Source organism: Pleurodeles waltl, chromosome 5, assembly GCF_031143425.1.
Source record: "Pleurodeles waltl isolate 20211129_DDA chromosome 5, aPleWal1.hap1.20221129, whole genome shotgun sequence".
Lineage (NCBI taxonomy): Eukaryota > Metazoa > Chordata > Amphibia > Caudata > Salamandridae > Pleurodeles > Pleurodeles waltl.
In genome coordinates, this window is record NC_090444.1 from 167,534,379 (window position 1) to 167,551,856 (window position 17,478).

Sequence of the window (17,478 nt, forward strand, 5' to 3'; positions counted from 1 at the left end):
TGTCACTGATTCTGTTTCATAGAACACCTGTCCAATAGAATCTGCAATAATGAATCAATCGTACCACCTTTAGAAGGAATGCCAAAAGTCAAATTGTTTTCAGATGACATTTTTTCATACTTGAGAGCCAACAGAACTAACATCCAAGGGTCTTTGATGAGATTTCAGATTTCACAAGCATAGGGGGGTATAAAATAAATCAAGCAAAGTCTGAGATTTTATTATTTAATGCATTATGCATGGATCTTCCACCAAACCTTTAGTTGGTCACACAGCACTACATTTATTTTCTGGGGATTTATGTAACTAACACCTGCTTGCAAGTATTTTAACTGAATAATGGTGCAATGCTCAGCAACGTAAAAGCCCTACTTGAAAGATGGGGCCTTCTTCAATTATCAGTGTTTGGTGGCACTAATCAAAATGTCCAGTTTACCATTATTTTTATTTCCTTTTTTCTAATCTCCTTAAAATTCCTAGTTCACATTTTAAAGAGTTAGACACCCTTTTTAAGAAATGTGTATGAAATAATACTCATCCAACAACTGGAAAAAACTCAAAGTGGGTTGGGGCTACAACACCTGCTGAAGTATTATTAGGCTGATGTTTTAGATAATGTGGTACAGCTATCAGCAGCATGTACGGTTTTGACAACGTTTCATTAAATCAAATGCTCAAAGAGAGTGCAATTAAGTTACTGTTTTTTTGGAAGATTGCAAAACTTGGTTGGGATATACATTGTTAAATGGGCTAGAATTGTGTATGCAGGTGCTATTTAAAATCTGGAATCTGGAATGTCCCAGTCTGCATTTACCCTCTTGCAAGAGTGTAAAGGTTTGGGGTTGGTTTTATCTAAAGCAACTTTACAATCCTGGAAGGCTGAGGAATTGAATAAGCTGGGGGAATTTTATAATGGTTAGAGCCAGATTTTATGGGATCAAATAATCCAGCAACTCTGGAATGAGAGTCCGGTTTTACAGTTTAGGTTTAGACAAATATCAGGGATTTTGGCAACATGCTATGGGAGGGCCTCACCCTGCAGGTATACTGGGAAGCCATAGTGCTCCATCTCAACAACCCGGGCTCTCCCCTGCACCCTTGAACTATGCCTCCTTTGTGGGTTCCGTTGATCCAAGAAGCGCAAAATTGGCTCCTGATTCCTGGACCTGGCCCTTGCCTTAGCTAGGTGAAGAGTTGCATTACACTGGAAGGCAAAACTGGGACCGTCTATATAAGCCTGGTCTGGAGATGTCACCCAATGGTCCAGGGCAGAAGAGAGTGTGCTACACTGGGAGGATGGGCGAGGGCTCATATGGCACCCCATAGCAGAGCTATGGTCCAAGGTTTTGGAGAATTGGGAGCACCCGGGAGGAGACACGGGATCGGACTATAGTGAGTCTAGCCGGGATGACAAGAATTCAACCACACAGGATGCAAACTGAAAGAACACTTGATACCTTGAATGCAACCCCCCGAACGTAGGGAGCTTGAAAGTAAATGCAACGGATGCCAGATCTGAAACCCTGGAGTGACTTGAACCACTGATGCACCCACGCACTGCCTCACACATACTCCATAACTTCGGAAATTCCCCTTAGAGATACCCCCAGAGACCACTTATGGTTAAGGGTTTGTTAATTATTGTTCCTTTCCCTTATTCTTTCTCCATTTTTGCTATTCTTGTCCCCTGTTCCTTTCAACATCACTTACCAACTTGCCTTCTCTTCCTTCTGGACATAAACATACTGAAGTCACAAGAGACAGTAGATTAGGACCAGGAGACCAATGGTATTCTGGGTGAAGGCCCAACTGAGTGACCTGGAATATCCACTTATCCAACCAAAGCAACTTACCACCGGGCCACAAGACTCGCCATACAGGAACCTATACATAAGAGAAAACCCAAATGACGTACTCTATCTGGAATTAAGTTAAGTGATGAGTACTGTATATTTGTTGCCTAATGTCAATGTAAAAACTGCTGATACTAAGAAACTGTAACATCCTATACTATTAGCTGTGATGTAAAGGAAAAACCATATAATCAATAAATATACATTTTTAAAAAGAACGTGTGTCTGGAAATTCTCACCACCTAAGTATTAGGATAATATTTTGCTCACCGTGCCACTGGATTCAAGCTAGCCTGGCTGATGAAGGGTGATACCCTGAAACCGGTCCCAGGATGCTTTCTTCCGGTCCAGGGAGGACCTGGCAGTTCGGATTGGACTGTTCCCATGAGGAAGAGGGTCAAGACTGGGGTGGCATGGTAAGCAAAAGAATGATGGATTAAACCCAGATTTGTGACTGCGGTGAGGGTTTGTATTGTTCAGCACTCTGTCCATCATCCTTTTGTGTTGCTAAAGTTGCCCTAAGTGGGAAGGGTATGCCCAAATGTGGGGCCCTTGCTCACTGTGCCACTGGATTCAAGCAAACCTGGCTGATGAAGGGTGATACTCTGAGACCAGTCCCAGGATGCTTATTTCCAGTCCAGGGAGGACCTGGCTTGGCAGTCTGGGCTGGGCTATTCCCATGCGGAACAGGGTCCAGACTGAATTGCATATGGCTGGGTCCAAACTGGAGTGGCAGGGTGGGCAAAAGAACGATGGATTAAACCCAGATCTGTGACTGGGGGTGAGTGTTTGCATTGTTCAGCACTCCGTCCATCATCCTTTTGTGTTGCTAAAGTTGCCCAAAGTGGGAAGGGTATGCCCAGACGTGGGTCCCTTGTTCACTGTGCCACTGGATTCAAGCTAGCCTGGCTGATGAAGGGTGATAACCTGAAACCGGTCCCAGAATGCTTGTTTCCGGTCTAGGGAGGACCTGGCTTGGCAGTTCGGGCTGGACTATTCCCATGAGGAACAGGGTCAAGACTGATTTGCCTATGGCTGGGTCCAAACTGGGGTGGCATGGTGAGAAAAAGAATGATGGATTAAACCCAGATCTATGACTGGGGGTGAGTGTTTGCATTGTTCAGCACTCCGTCCATCATCCTTTTGTGTTGCTAAAGTTGCCCTAAGTGGGAAGGGTATGCCCAGACGTGGGTCCCTTGCTCACCGTGCCACTGGATTCAAGCTAGCCTGGCTGATGAAGGGTGATAACCTGAAACCGGTCCCAGAATGCTTGTTTCCGGTCTAGGGAGGACCTGGCTTGGCAGTTCGGGCTGGACTATTCCCATGAGGAACAGGGTCAAGACTGATTTGCATATGGCTGGGTCCAAACTGGGGTGGCATGGTGAGAAAAAGAATGATGGATTAAACCCAGATCTATGACTGGGGGTGAGTGTTTGCATTGTTCAGCACTCCGTCCATCATCCTTTTGTGTTGCTAAAGTTGCCCTAAGTGGGAAGGGTATGCCCAGACGTGGGTCCCTTGCTCACCGTGCCACTGGATTCAAGCTAGCCTGGCTGATGAAGGGTGATACCCTGAAACCAGTCCCAGGATGCTTGTTTCCGGTCAAGGAAGGACCTGGCTTGGCAGTTTGGGCTGGACTGTTCCCATGAGGGACAGGGTCAAGACTGATTTGAATATGGCTGGGTCCAAACTGGGGTGGCCTGGTGAGCAAACGAACAATGGATTAAACCCAGATCTGTGACAGGGGGGCAGTGTTTGCATTGTTCAGCACCTTGTCCATCATCCTTTTGTGCTGAAATCTCTCCACTCTTGCTCTCTCATGTCTGATATCCGGAGTTGACTTACTCCTCTTAGTTTCCTGCACGAGCCATATAAGAGACAGCTCATTGAAGGAATGTCTTCCTTTCAATAAAACAAAAGAAGCGATTCAAGGTGTAGAATGCAGCATTATGATAACACTGAGGGCCAGATGTAGGTAGCGAAAAATTTGCGAATCGGAAATAGCGACTCCATGCAAATCGCTATTTCCGACTCGCAAAACCAAATTCAATAAAGACTCGCAATACCTAATTGCGAGTCGCAGATGTGTCGCACCGCATTTTGCGAGCTCGCTTTTAGCGATGTCACAATTTGCGACCTCGCTAAAAGCGAGCTCGCAATTTGCGCGAAGGGTGTGGTCCGATGTCGCAAATTGCGACTGCCTCGCAAATTGCCTGCAGGTGCAACATAACAGTTGGGAAACCCACTTCCTGGCTCTTGGTGATGACATCACAACCAGGAAGTCACCAAATAGAACTGGGAGGAGGGAGGAGCACACCCAGTCCAAACTGCAGAGCCACACCCAGGGGAGAGGAGCTGCAGCAACCATGAAGGAGACAGACAGTGCTGACAGGAGGAGAAAACTGAAATTCTCAGATAAGGAGTTGGAGGTCCTAACGGAGGAGTGCTGCCTGCACCATGACCAACTCTTGGGCAAGGCAGCAATGAGTGTCCCTGACACTCAGAAGAAAAAAATATGGCTAGAAATTCAAGAAAAAATCAATGCCATTGGGGTAAGCCACCGCACCCTAGAGGAAATCCGGAAAAGGTAGTATGACCTTCGCTCCAGGACCAAGGAGAGGGTTGCGGAGCGCATGAGGGAGATGAGGGGCACCGGAGGAGGCCCATCCACCGTTCCACCACCTACAGCCCTGGACCATGGTTGAGACGACACTGGAGCCGGAGGCCGTACTGAGCATAGGAGAAGTGGACAGTTCAGCACCTGGAACATCCAAAAGTGAGTACCATGATATATGCTTTGACACCCACAAATGCAGTATACACACTATCCCAGTACACAGCAGCAGGCACCACCAGACTAGCTCCATTCCAGTCTAGCAACCTCTAGAATAGTGCATTATGGGCAATGTAGTAGAGTGGTTCAAATTTAGGCAAATGTTTATTATGAGGCATAAAACAGATGTGCGAGACTGACAGTGTATCCTCTATATCCCACAGGTCTCCCACAAAGGCACCCCCATCAGCGAACACATGCAGGGAGAGGAACATGGGCCAGACCCACAGCAGGAGGCTGCCAGTGACACAGCAGGGCCCAGCAGGACGCCACCACCCATGGAAATGCCCCCAGAGTCCATTGAAGATCCTGCGCAGGACATGGAGGCAGCAGGGGTAGCACCAGGGCCCAACCCCACATTGAGGCACACACAGCCAGCAGCAGGAGCAGTGCACAGACGCCAGCACAGAGTGCCGTCTGTGCACAGGGATGATGTTGTAGACATAGAGTTTGCGGGACTGGAGGCATCACTGGTTCAGGGTCAGCGGCTGCAAAACAGACAGTTGCGGTCAATAAATAGGAACCTTAAAAGACTGCAGACCACTCTGACCCATGGGATGGCAAATGTGGACCGTCAGTTCCAACACATGAACCAACATCTGGGGAACCTTAAACAGGCCATCGAACATTTGGTCAGGGAACTCGTGGCAGACAGGGCACAGGCACGGCACAGGGAGCGCAACACTGCCGCCCGGTTCAACAGACTAGCAGCTTCAATTGTGCGCCTGGCTACTAACACCACATGCCTGTCAAGGCGTACTGTCAGCCTGCAGGTTAAACTAGGTCATTTCGCAGGGGATGTGGCACGGTGACTTGGCCGCATCAGCCATGCGGTAGACATAATGGAGACCAGGCAGGCTGCAAGGGGCATAGGGGATGCCCCGCAGGACAGCGAGGAGGGCTCAACCATCAGCAGTGTGTCTGCCACCGATTCCCATGTGCTGCGGAGTAGCAGTGCACGGCAGGGTCAGGGGACCCACCAGGATTGAGCCATGGTGGCCGCTGTAGGAGGAGGCTGTGAGCCACCAAAATGTACTCTTAATAAGGCTTATTGCAATTAATGTGTCTGATATGACTTTTGACAATTCAAGACTGTGGCATACAGCACAATTCTATTTTTTTCATAGTTTAGAAATAAAAAGGTTTTGTTTGTTTCACTACATAACTGGGCTATGTGTGTCTGACATTAGTGAGTGTGGTCACGGTTGCCACGTACCTGCCAAAGTAATGGGTTGCAATGTGGTTCTGTCTCTCTCTGCTCTCATTTGCGATGCTTCTATCCCCAGGCTGTCGGTGTGGTAGCTCTTGCTCCTCATCCTCCATGTCTGTGTCTTCAGCCCACGTCTGGTGGCAATGTTGTGTAGGATGGCACAGGCGGCAACTATCTTGCATGCTGTTTCTGGGGCATACTGGAGTGCACCTCCACTTTTGTGGAGGCATCTGATTCTTGCCTTTAGCAAGACAAAGGTCCTCTCCACTTCAGTTCTGGTCCGCCGATGTGCACTTTTATATCACCTCTCGTTCTGATTGCCAGGTGTTAGGTACGGGGTTAGTATCCATGGTCTCAGGGCATATGCACTGTTTGACAAAAAAGGCAAATTTAGCAGGGCATCAATGGGTTACACAGTGACCTGTATGTATGGCTTCAGGGTGTAGTCAGCAATACCTAATAGATATCCGTCTCCAAACTCCCCACGTTCTAGGCATTGGTGCATCCCACTGTGCCTGAATATGTATGAGTCATGTGTACTCCCTGGATATTTAGCTACAATGTCAGTGATGACATTATGGGCGTCACATACCACCTAGATGTTTAGTGAGTGGGTACATTTCCTATTGCGGAACACATATTCCAGATTTGCAGGTGGGCAAATTTGTATATGTGTCCCGTCCACACACCCTATTACATGGGGGAAATTGGCAATTCTGTAGAAGTCCAACTTGGTGCTGTTAATTTCTGCCTCATTCCTGGGTAGGTATATATTTATGGACATGTGTGTGAGTATGGCATCTAGGAAACATCTGAAGAATCGTGAGAGTGCACTTTGGGATACCCCACCTGCCACAGCAATCACCCCCTGATAGCTACCCGAGGCCAAGAGGTGCAGTGAGCATAGCACTTGCACATGTGTAGGGATGGCGTTGCCGCGCATTGTCTGTCGTTTAAGCTGAGGATTCAGTAGTTCAATTATTTCTAAGATTACAGCACTGCCCATCTATATTTGTCATATATTTCCTCCTCAGTTTGTTGAAATAGTGTCTGCCTGGTTCGGTATGTCCTCTCCTGTCTCTGCCTCCTCCTCCTCTGCTGGGTGGTCTAGACTCTCCTCCTCCATGCTATCACGTACAGTTCAGTCATTTTGAGTCACCCAGATGCCTTCTGGGTCTCCTTTTATACTTTGGTTCTGGTTACCACCTGCTCTGAATCAGTGGTAATCTGGATGTGCAAAACAGGCTTTTTGCGACTAGTCGCAATTTGCGACTGGCTTTTGAATATGGTTTGCGACTCGCAATATGCGACTTCCTGTTTGCGGGTCGCAAAATCAGGTTGCAATTTTTGCGAGTCGGTGCTGTGTCGCATCTCTATTTGCTATTTGGAAATGGGATTTTTGCATCCCATTTCAGATTTTGCGAGGTCGCAAATAGCGATTCGGGCCATTTGCGTATCGCAAAACTTTGCTACATCTGGCCCTTAATCCTGTCCGCCACAACATCTTGTACCCGTCTCCCAACACAGTTGGCTATTTGTATAGTCTCCTTAAACATCCTATTCACTCTCTCAACTAAACCGTTCCCTTGAGGACTATACAAAGCAGTAGTTAAATGCTTCACATTCAAACTCTTCAGGAACTCAACCATATGATGTGACATGAATTGAACACCATTATCATTGACTAAAAACACAGGAATTCCCTAATCGCAGAGTAATTCTTTCAAAAACTCATTCACATTATCTGTGTTTGGTTCTCTCAAGACTTTGTATGGAATACATTTGGAATGATAATCCACAGCAATCAGGACATATCTCTTCTCTTCACAATGACCCCCAATAGGTCCAATTAAAACCATTCTTAGGTTTTCCCAAGATCTGTCAGGAAATTGTACAGGACACAACAGCACATCCCAGTACAGACATGTTTGTCAGCATGTTTACTTTCACTTCAATTACTTACCATCATCTCTACCTCACTATCCATTCCCCGCCACCAGTAATACATATGCAACCGCTTCCTAGTGCCAGTAATCCCTACATGTCCTCTGTGAGCTAGTTTCACTAACCTGCTTCTCAATTCATTAAGTGGGACCAAATTTTTTCTTCTCATCACAAGGTCATCTTCCACACTCAAATTCTCTTTTACTTTAAAAAATGTCTTTTGCTACTCAACTTTCACCAGGCCAACCTTCACGGTCATAATTCGTAATGACAATTTGACAATTATCCCTGCACGCTATCTCCTTCCAACATTGCCTTGAACTGACCTCGTCTAACACAGACAACCCTTCAATCATCCCAATCACGACATCCTCATCATCACATCTCACTTCTTCTGGGGCACATTGTACAGGACACCTGGGAAGAATATCCGCCCTGCAATTTCTACCCCAGCTACATGTCTCACCCTGAATTCATACAATTTCAATAAATGTTTGATCATTCCACAAGCATACCAATGGCTTATGATCAGTGACCCCTTCAAATTCCCTGCCACACAAGTATGCTGAAAAATTATTTGCACCCCACACACAAGCCATCACTTCTCTCTCAATTGTGATGTAATTCTTTTCAGTCTTTGAAAGACGGCTAGATGCACACCCAATCACGTTTTCCTTGCCCTCGACCAACTCGCTCAAAATGGCACCCATGCCTACTCCTCTAGCATCGACAGCAACTATAGCTGGCACATCATCCTGAAACGCCTGTTCTTGATTTTCCTCCCACTCAAACCTTGCTCCACTCCTCAAAAGCTTCCTCATTGGTTCAGTTTGGAATGCATAATTTTGAATTATGTAAATAATATTCACAGAGACCCAAAAAGGACCTTAGTTGGTCTTTATCTTTGGCTGTAGAACATTTGTCAATCACCATTAAGAGATCTTCCTTGGGTAAAATCCCCTGTGTTGTAATTTTGTGCCCCAGATAATTTACAGTTTCAACCATGAATGTGCATTTTTCCTTCTTTACTGTGATTCCATGATCTTCAAGAATGCCTACAACCTTCTTTAATTTGTGCAGATGCTCTTGAACTGAATAATAACAAATCAATATAGTGTCCTGATATGCCAACCCACCACTTTCATCCCCTAGTAGTTGGTACATGAGCTTTTGAAAAACAGATGCCGCCGAAGGCAGTCCAAATGGCGTCCGTAAAAAACAGAATCTACCAATTGGTGTAATAAAAGTTGTAAGTGAACAAGATTCTTTATTGAGTTCAACCTGATAATAGCCTGCTTTGAGATCAATTGTAGAAAATACTTTCATTCCCCCAATTGTGCCAGCATATCCTGAATTACTGGGAATGGGAACAGTTCACTTGAATGTTCTTGTTCAGAGATCTCAAATCCACACAAAAGTCTAAGATCCCTTTTAAGTGCCACTACTATAGGTGATACCTATTGGGATGAGTCTACTGGTTTGATAACCCCTTTGACACAGAGATTGTGCAAATGTTATTTAAGTCTCACTCTGATGCTCAGTGGCACACTGCATACCTCATGTACAACAGGAAGAACATCTAGTTTCAGTATGATTTTGTGTTCATACCCCTTTACCCTTCCTACTTTGTCTCTGAATATAGCTTCATGCTTATCAAGAACATCCTTCAACGAATCTAACTTCATCTCAACTTTCTCCACCAATGAAATAGGGTGATCTGTGCCCAGTCTAAGGACTATTCCAAATTTTCCTTGATCTTTCCTCTCCAAAATATTGTAACCTCTCTTAGCTACATATACTTTTCTACTTATTATTTTGTTCTGATACTTGATTTTATCTTCAAAATAACCTATCATATCGATCTCCTGACCCCCAAATGCAACAGTTTTTTTTAATATCAGGTGATAACAATGTACCTTTTCACAATTCAAATAATATATATCATCTGATATAATAGTACTAGGCGAATCAGAATCCACTGTAACTTTCATGTCCACTTTCCCAATTTTTACTTCAAAGATAGGATCCTTGGAGGAACATGAAGCTGGTCTGGAAGATGTGTCGGGATCAGCAATCAAATACACACTTATTTCTGAAGTGAAAATCATCCACATTGTCATGCAGTATAGGTTCTTGTTGTGACTCAACTAACATGACCTTTTGCGCATTATTACACACCCGTACAAAATGGCTTGTTTTGTTTACATTTCATCCACACCTTCCCAACCGCTGGACAATTACTAGCGTTAGCTACATGCAACTTTGACCCACACCTAAACCAATTTATAGCCTTGTTTGTTTTCCTAATATAATTTGACCCAGATATAGGTATTTTAGCTTTGGGCACCACTGTGACTACATTTTCCACCTGTGTAATTTTCCTCTTTCTCAATTTTTTCTATGCTATTAGGGGCTTTTCAATGCCCCTCGCTATCTCCAGAGTTTCATTCAATGTGGAATTTCTCCAACATGGAGGTTGTGCCTGTGTTTGATGGTCGAAAATTCTTTGTCCTTCCGTCCCAAGACAGTTGTACAAAATTGCCTTTTCCCTAGTGGCTGGAAAATTTACCCCATCAAAGGCTAGTAACTTTCAAAGGATTTATACCAATGGTGCCATTTAATTGCGGGAATTCTGGGTTCAGGAAGAAAGGCCACAGGTAAATTTGCAGTTTGCATGACAGCAAATTAAAACTGTCCTAACATGAAAACACTGAGAATATAATTCAACTTTAGAGTAAAAGTAATATAGCTTATATACTAGACTAGAATTCAATGAATAGCATATTCTACAATTTTGTCCATTAAACTTCCATAAATCTATCCAACAATAGAAACTGAAGATACATTCAGAACCCTTTATCCAATCAGCAGTAATTTCATCACACACAATATCCAATGAAAATCAATGTATCATTATGCCCCAACATAACCTGCATGGGAAAGTCACAGCATGACATCGCAGTTGCTGGAGGGGAAGGTAAGGTATTCCTCTAGTTTTATTTTATATTACTCCGAAAAAGGTGAAATTTATTTCAGTGTGCGAGTCACTGAAGTGAAATTTGCTATGATGAAAAGTGAATTTAAAGTGTGCAAGTCACTGACAATCGGACTTGCTATGGTACATTTAGTGTACAAGTTACTGCGCTTGATAAAATAGGAGTGAGCGAGTCACTGATATATGGACTAGCAATAAAAAATCAAGTATGTTAGTCACTGCAACATTACTCAATGATAGTGCATAAGCTGACTCTGTTTCACTCTGCTCGTGCACAGCCAGGTTTTTTGCTTGCTAGCATGGAATTTAAAGTGTGTAAGTCACTAACGATCGGACTCGCAATGAAAAATCAAGCATGCGAGTCACTGTAACGTTGCTCAATGAGAGTGCGTAAGCTGACTTTGTCTTACTCTGCTCATGCAAGGCCAGTATCTTCACACGCTAGCTTGGACATAACTCACCAGTAAATCCAGGTGTGATGTGAGTAAAAATTAGAAGTTAATGATCCTTGTACCCTTGCGATCCTCGCGTTTACAAATTAACAAGTCTCAGCCCGATTTAATTACTCTCACTGTACAAGCAATGTCACCTTCATAAGTGAAGTGAATTGAAGAACAGTGAACTTAAAATTAAAACAGTTCACAGCTGACAACAGCATACTGGCCTGAATAACTTAATGGAAAATTACATGCAAAAGTACTTTGTAAAAACAAAGTCCAGCAGAAAGTTCTGCCGCCCCTTTAGAATCTTTTTAAAAAAAACCTAGGCCAATTAACGTCACCTTACTGCATTTGATGGGACCCTCAGTCAAGCAATTATCTGGTCGTCCTGTGAGCACACGTCCCATTTGCGGTCAGATATGCATAGGTTCATCGATGGTGCTGACAGCTGCTCTCACTCATCACCAATATATATTGTGTCAAAGAACATACAAAATGCAGCCATAAACGTCAAGGAAGAATTGTCTATTCTTAATTGTTCAGCACCAATGTCCTCAACAGTTGCTCCAGGCCAAGACAGCAAAGTCAGCTGTGTTTCATGGAATGTCCGATGGCCACCGGATCACGGATAGACCAAAACACATAGTTACATTCTACAGAAGCATTAGTACAACTAAACATAACATAACACTCACCCTGGTACCATGCACAGTGTTCTCATAAATGATGTCATTAGAGATGCCATGAGTAATGCAATGAATGCTTTGATTTAACATAGTAAAAGTAATGTAATATGAGAGGGTATTAGCTGTACATGGGAAAGGTGCAAGTTATAGTTCATGTAGTCTGGCTGAAAGTTCACAACCCTATATATGGAAGCCTATGAGTTATAGTAAGTTTTAGGCGAGTGCAAATTATAACTTTAAGATATCACTATAACTTCTGAATTTCTAATGGTTGTGTAGTTGAAGTTTGTTTTGTATAGAAATAATAAAATACGTTTTCCTTACAATAACTAATCTTTAACCTTTGGTTCTTACATTAACTTTCATTTTTTTTATTTTTTATAAAAATGGATTGCAAATCGTAGTGCAGCATGTCATCAAGTGGAGTGTATTTGACTAGAATGTTGTAGAGTACAGTGGAGGAGGGTGTCATAGAGTGTAGAGTCATAGAGTGGAGTGGCATAGAGTGGAGTGCCATAGAGTGCAATGTCACAGAGTGTTGCAACATAGTGTCGTGGCATAGAGTATTGGGACATAGAGTGTCTTGGCATACAGTTAAGATGTGTAGAGTGGAGAGTTCAACATTAGAGTGGCATGTCAGAGTGTGGAGTGGTGTTTTATGGAGCGGAGTGGCGTGTCATACAATGGAGTATAATTTAGTGACGTAGAATGTCTTGGCATATGTTAGAGAGGTGTAGAGTAGGGAGCAGTGTCATAGAGTACAGTGGTGGAGCATAGAGTGTAAAATGGAGTGGTGTGTCCTAGAGTGGCATATTGTGGAGTGTCTTTGAGGGGAGGGGTATAAAGTGGAGTACTGTAGGGTGTAGTGCCATGTTGTAGAGTGGAGTGGCATGTTGTAGAGAGAAGTTCATACAGTTAAGTGTGGTAGAGTGGAGTGGAGTATTGTAAAGTTCAGTGGCATATTATAGAGTGGAGTGGCATTTTGTACAATGGCAGAGAGTGGAGTGATAAAGTGTCATGTCATAGAGTGTTGTGGCACATGTTGTGGTGTAGTGTCATGGCGTAGAGTTTTGTGGTGCAGATTATCATGTGTAGAGTTGGAGTGGTATGTAGTGGCGTAATGTGGAATGGCATAGACTGGAGTGACATAGACTGGAGTGGCTTAGAGTGGAGTGGTGTAGCGATGAGTAGCATGTCTTAGTGGGCAATGGTGAGTCACAGAGTAGAGTGGCATTTCTTATGATGGAGTGTCATAGAGTGAAGTAGTGCTGTGTTGTATAGTGAAGTGGCATGTCATAGAATGGAGTGAAGTGGTGTATCATAGAGTCTTGTAGAGTGGAGTGGTGTAGAGTGAAGTGGTGTGCCATGAAGTAGAGCAGAATGACATTTAATAGAGTGGCATGTCATGTAGTGTGTTAAAGTGTAGGGGTCTGGAGTGCAGTGGTGTAGAGTGGACTGTCATAGAATGGAGTGGCAAAGAGTGGAGTGTCATGTCATAGAGCATAGTGGCATGTCATGTTCTATTAGGAGGTGAACATCAAACTGCACACAATGAAGTAAAGTCACATTTAATTCTCTTTTCTGCTTGTGAACACAAATGGCAACCACCAAAGAAGAAAGACATATATAAATTTGCTTAAAGTACAGCAACACTTGAAAATCTGAATGTATTAAATATAACTGAAATCTACATATATTACCTTCCTTATACATATATACCTTCTATATATGCAGGTGTCTCTATATTTATTTCTTTACTCCTAATTCAGCATCTCTAATGCACTACCCTTTATCTCACCTTATACCTCGCAATATATCCTTTGCCTCCACTCTCTGTCTCATCAGATACCTCATTCTACCACTCTCTCAATGCATTACCCCACTTGTCAACCCATACCTCTTTCAATATATCCTCTACCTCCACTCTCTGACTCGTCCCCTTTCTACAAAAGACTTTCTAAATCCTTCCCTCTGACTCCTCCCCCTCCACCTCTCCTTTACTTATCCCAAACCTCCTCCTACTGCTATGATCGCCAACTAAGCACTTTCTAAACCATTCTCTCTTCTATCACTCCACTATCCTTTTCAATCCAACTAATAGACTCACATACCCACCACTCATATTAATTTCATATTTCCGTATACTAATTCACCACTAAACCTTTTTAAGTTTTTGAATTCAAGAGTAGTGTAGTACTCGACAAAAAATGCTTTGACACCTCATCAGGGGTAATAAGAGCTATATAAATGCAAACCCTCCCCTCTTCTACCCCTCCCATATTATTTTTACAAATCAACTAAGAGACTCATATGTCCACCGCTCAAATTAATCTCATATTTCCCTATACTAATTTACCACTAATCCTTTTGGGTGGCAAGTCATAGAGTATTTTAGAGTAGAGGGTTGTAGAGCAGAGTGGTGTAGAGTGGAGTGGCATGTTGTAGAGTGAAGTCGAGAGCCATAGAGTGCTGTAGTGTGGAGTAAAGTGTCTTACAGTGATGCAGAGTGGAGTGGAGTAGAGTGCAGCTGAGTAACATAGAGTGGAGTAAAATGTCATAGAGTAAAGTAATATTTTGTATAGAGAAGTAGCAAATCATAAAGTAGTGGTGTGAAGTAGAGTGGAGGAGCATATCAGAGAGTTGAGTAAAATGTCACGGAGTGGAGTGGCATGTCGTAGAGTGGAGGGGAGTGGAGTGGCATGTCATACAGTGTGGAATGGTGGAGTAAAGTGGCACAGAGTAGAGGGGCATAGAGTGGAGTAGAATGTTGTAGAGTGGAGTGGCGTATAGTGCGTGTTGTAGGGTGGAGTGGCATGTCATAGAGTAGAGTGGAGTGGAGTGGCATGTCATAGAATGATGTGTTGTAGAGTGCCCTCAGAGTGGAGGGACGTTAAGTAGAGTGCCTTACAGTGGAGTGGAGTGGCATGTCATAGAGTAGAGTGGTGTGTCGTAGACTGGAGTGAAGAGTGTCGTAGAGTGGACTGTCTTAATATGGCTAAAGTGTCTAATTTGTTACTATGGACCCCAAAATAGGAATGAGACATAGTTCATGTTCACACCCAGAACAAATACTTTTTATTTTGTTGGGGCTTTGATTAACCAATAATATTAGTGATGCATTAAATGCATTAAATGATGGCAATGTCACTACTGATAAAAAATGTAATTGGTGTCTCTTGGATTTATATGTATATATATATATTTATTCACTTAAAAAAACAAAGGTTACAGGGACGTTATAGTTAGACACATTTTAAACATACAACACCATAGAAAGTCATATGTTATAGTTAGAGTTATCTCATGTGACTATAACTCATGTCCTAAGGTAATTATAACTCGCGCACCCGCCATGCACAGTTTTTTTTGTCAAAAACTTTACTGCAATTATTACATCGATATTATCAATGATGGTATCAAAGATGTCATGAGTGTGTATTTTGTGGGGGAATTAGCAGTGAACGGTGAGGGTGCGAGATATAGTTACCTTAGGGCACAAGTTATAGTTACTTGAGATAACTCTAACTATAACAGGTGAATATCCATGGTTTTGTATGTCTAAATTGTGGGCCTAACTATAATGTTCCTGTAACCTTTGATTTTTTCAGTGAATTTCTATGTTTTTTGCTTAGTTATGTTTCCTAACTAAAGTGCCCCTGTAACCTTTTTTTTCAGTGCATTTCAGTTTTTTTTAGCTAAAGTAATTTTTATTACTATACGCTAATCCAACCACCACCAAGCACTGCCTTCAGCTTGCTGTCAGGCCCTGAAGGCAACCCCTATATCAACCCAATCCTATGCTTCTCACGGCCTTCGGCCATGCGCAGCAGGAGTTGGCAGGTCAGACCCATGCAGCCAGCCCTTATAATCACCTAATCCTGTGCTGCGAACGACCTTTGGCCTTGCACAGTGGTAGTTGGACATGCCCTGTCTCTCTGGGTGTGAGAATAGGTGTGACAGGGTGTATCTGGGAGTGAGAGTGGCTGTGAGAGTGTCTGTCTGGGTATGAAAGTGAGTTTGTCAGTGTCTTAGTGGGTCTGTGAGTGGGCGCGTCACTGTCTGTGAGGGTCTGTGAATTGGTGCATGAGCGTTTCAGTGGGACTGTGAGTGGATGTCTGAGAGTCTGAGTGGGTCTGTGAGTGGGTGCATAACGGTCTGAGTGGGAGAAAAAGATTAAAAGAGAGAGAGAGAAAGACAGTGAGAGGGAGAGAGAAAGAGAGATTTTTTTAGGCTTTGATGGATGATATACTTAGGATGAGATTTTTCTGGACAAATTGAAAAAAAATGTATTTGTTAATTAAAAAAGTGAGATCACTTTTCAGTATGAACCTTAAACTTTTGAAGTTTAAAATAAATTAAACAAGGAAAATGACCACCAGCACATCTAAAGTAGACCCCTTAACTTTCAGTGTCAGGATCTGTGACCTTAACCTTTAGGCCATAGGTGACTCCTTACCATGATGCTTCCACACATACCTATGACAATTAACCCACACATGTGATTGGAAGGCAACGGTAGTGTTCCATCACTAGGCAGGTTTACCAGTCAAAACACGAGTAAATAAACAAACACACTGCCAAGCGATACTAGGACTTGAACCTTCAGTCCAAGACCTTGACCATTAGGCCTGTGACTATGTTCTGCTTTGCTTCTGCCTTGCAGCCAAACGTAACTATAACATTCGTACCAAACATTTTGCTAGTCTGACTCTGTGAAGTCACTGCATGGAGAGACCATTGCAGTGACAATCTTGCACTCTCTCTCTTCCATCCCACTGTGGGATGGAAGAAAGATAGAGAGAGAGAAAGAGAGAGAGAGTGAGAGAGAGAGAGAGAGAGAGAGAGAGAGAGAGAGAGAGAGAGAGAGACAGGGCCACAAAGGGAGCCTGGAGGCCCCTGCTTTCCTAGCCAGCTTCCCACGTCCTGTGGAAGCCAACATTGCTCCCAGAAGCAGAGAGCTGCTTTAAATAGCAGCTCCCTGCTTGTGGGAGCAATGTTTTCATCTGTTAAACAAATGAAAACTCCACTTTGAGCTCCTGCTGTTGGAAAGAAGGACTTTGTTTGTTTTTGCTTGGTGGGTGCTACCAGGGAGTCCAGGCAGCCCCCCTGCATTACATTTTATTAAGGCCCCAGGGAGGTGGAGGTCCCCCGTAATAAATTACATTAAGGCCTTCGGGAAGTGGCGGTCCCCAGGATGTGGCGTGCTGCACAGGCCCTCGCATTACATTAAGGCCTCAGGGAGGTGGCGGTCCCTGTGGCTTCAGGGGGCCACACGGCCCCCTGCATTACATTTCATTAAAGCCCCAAGATGGTGGAGGTCCCCGGGATGGGGGGAGGCCTAGGATCCCCCCCACATTAACCGGGGAAACAATAAGCCAAGGAGGGTGGCCCTGTGCACCTCCTTCCTTATTTTTTTACATGCCCCCGGACCATGTCCACCTGGTGGCTTTAAAAAAACAAGCTTGGGAGATTAAGCTTGTTTTTTAAAAAAAATATGTTGCTGCAAATTCCTGGAAT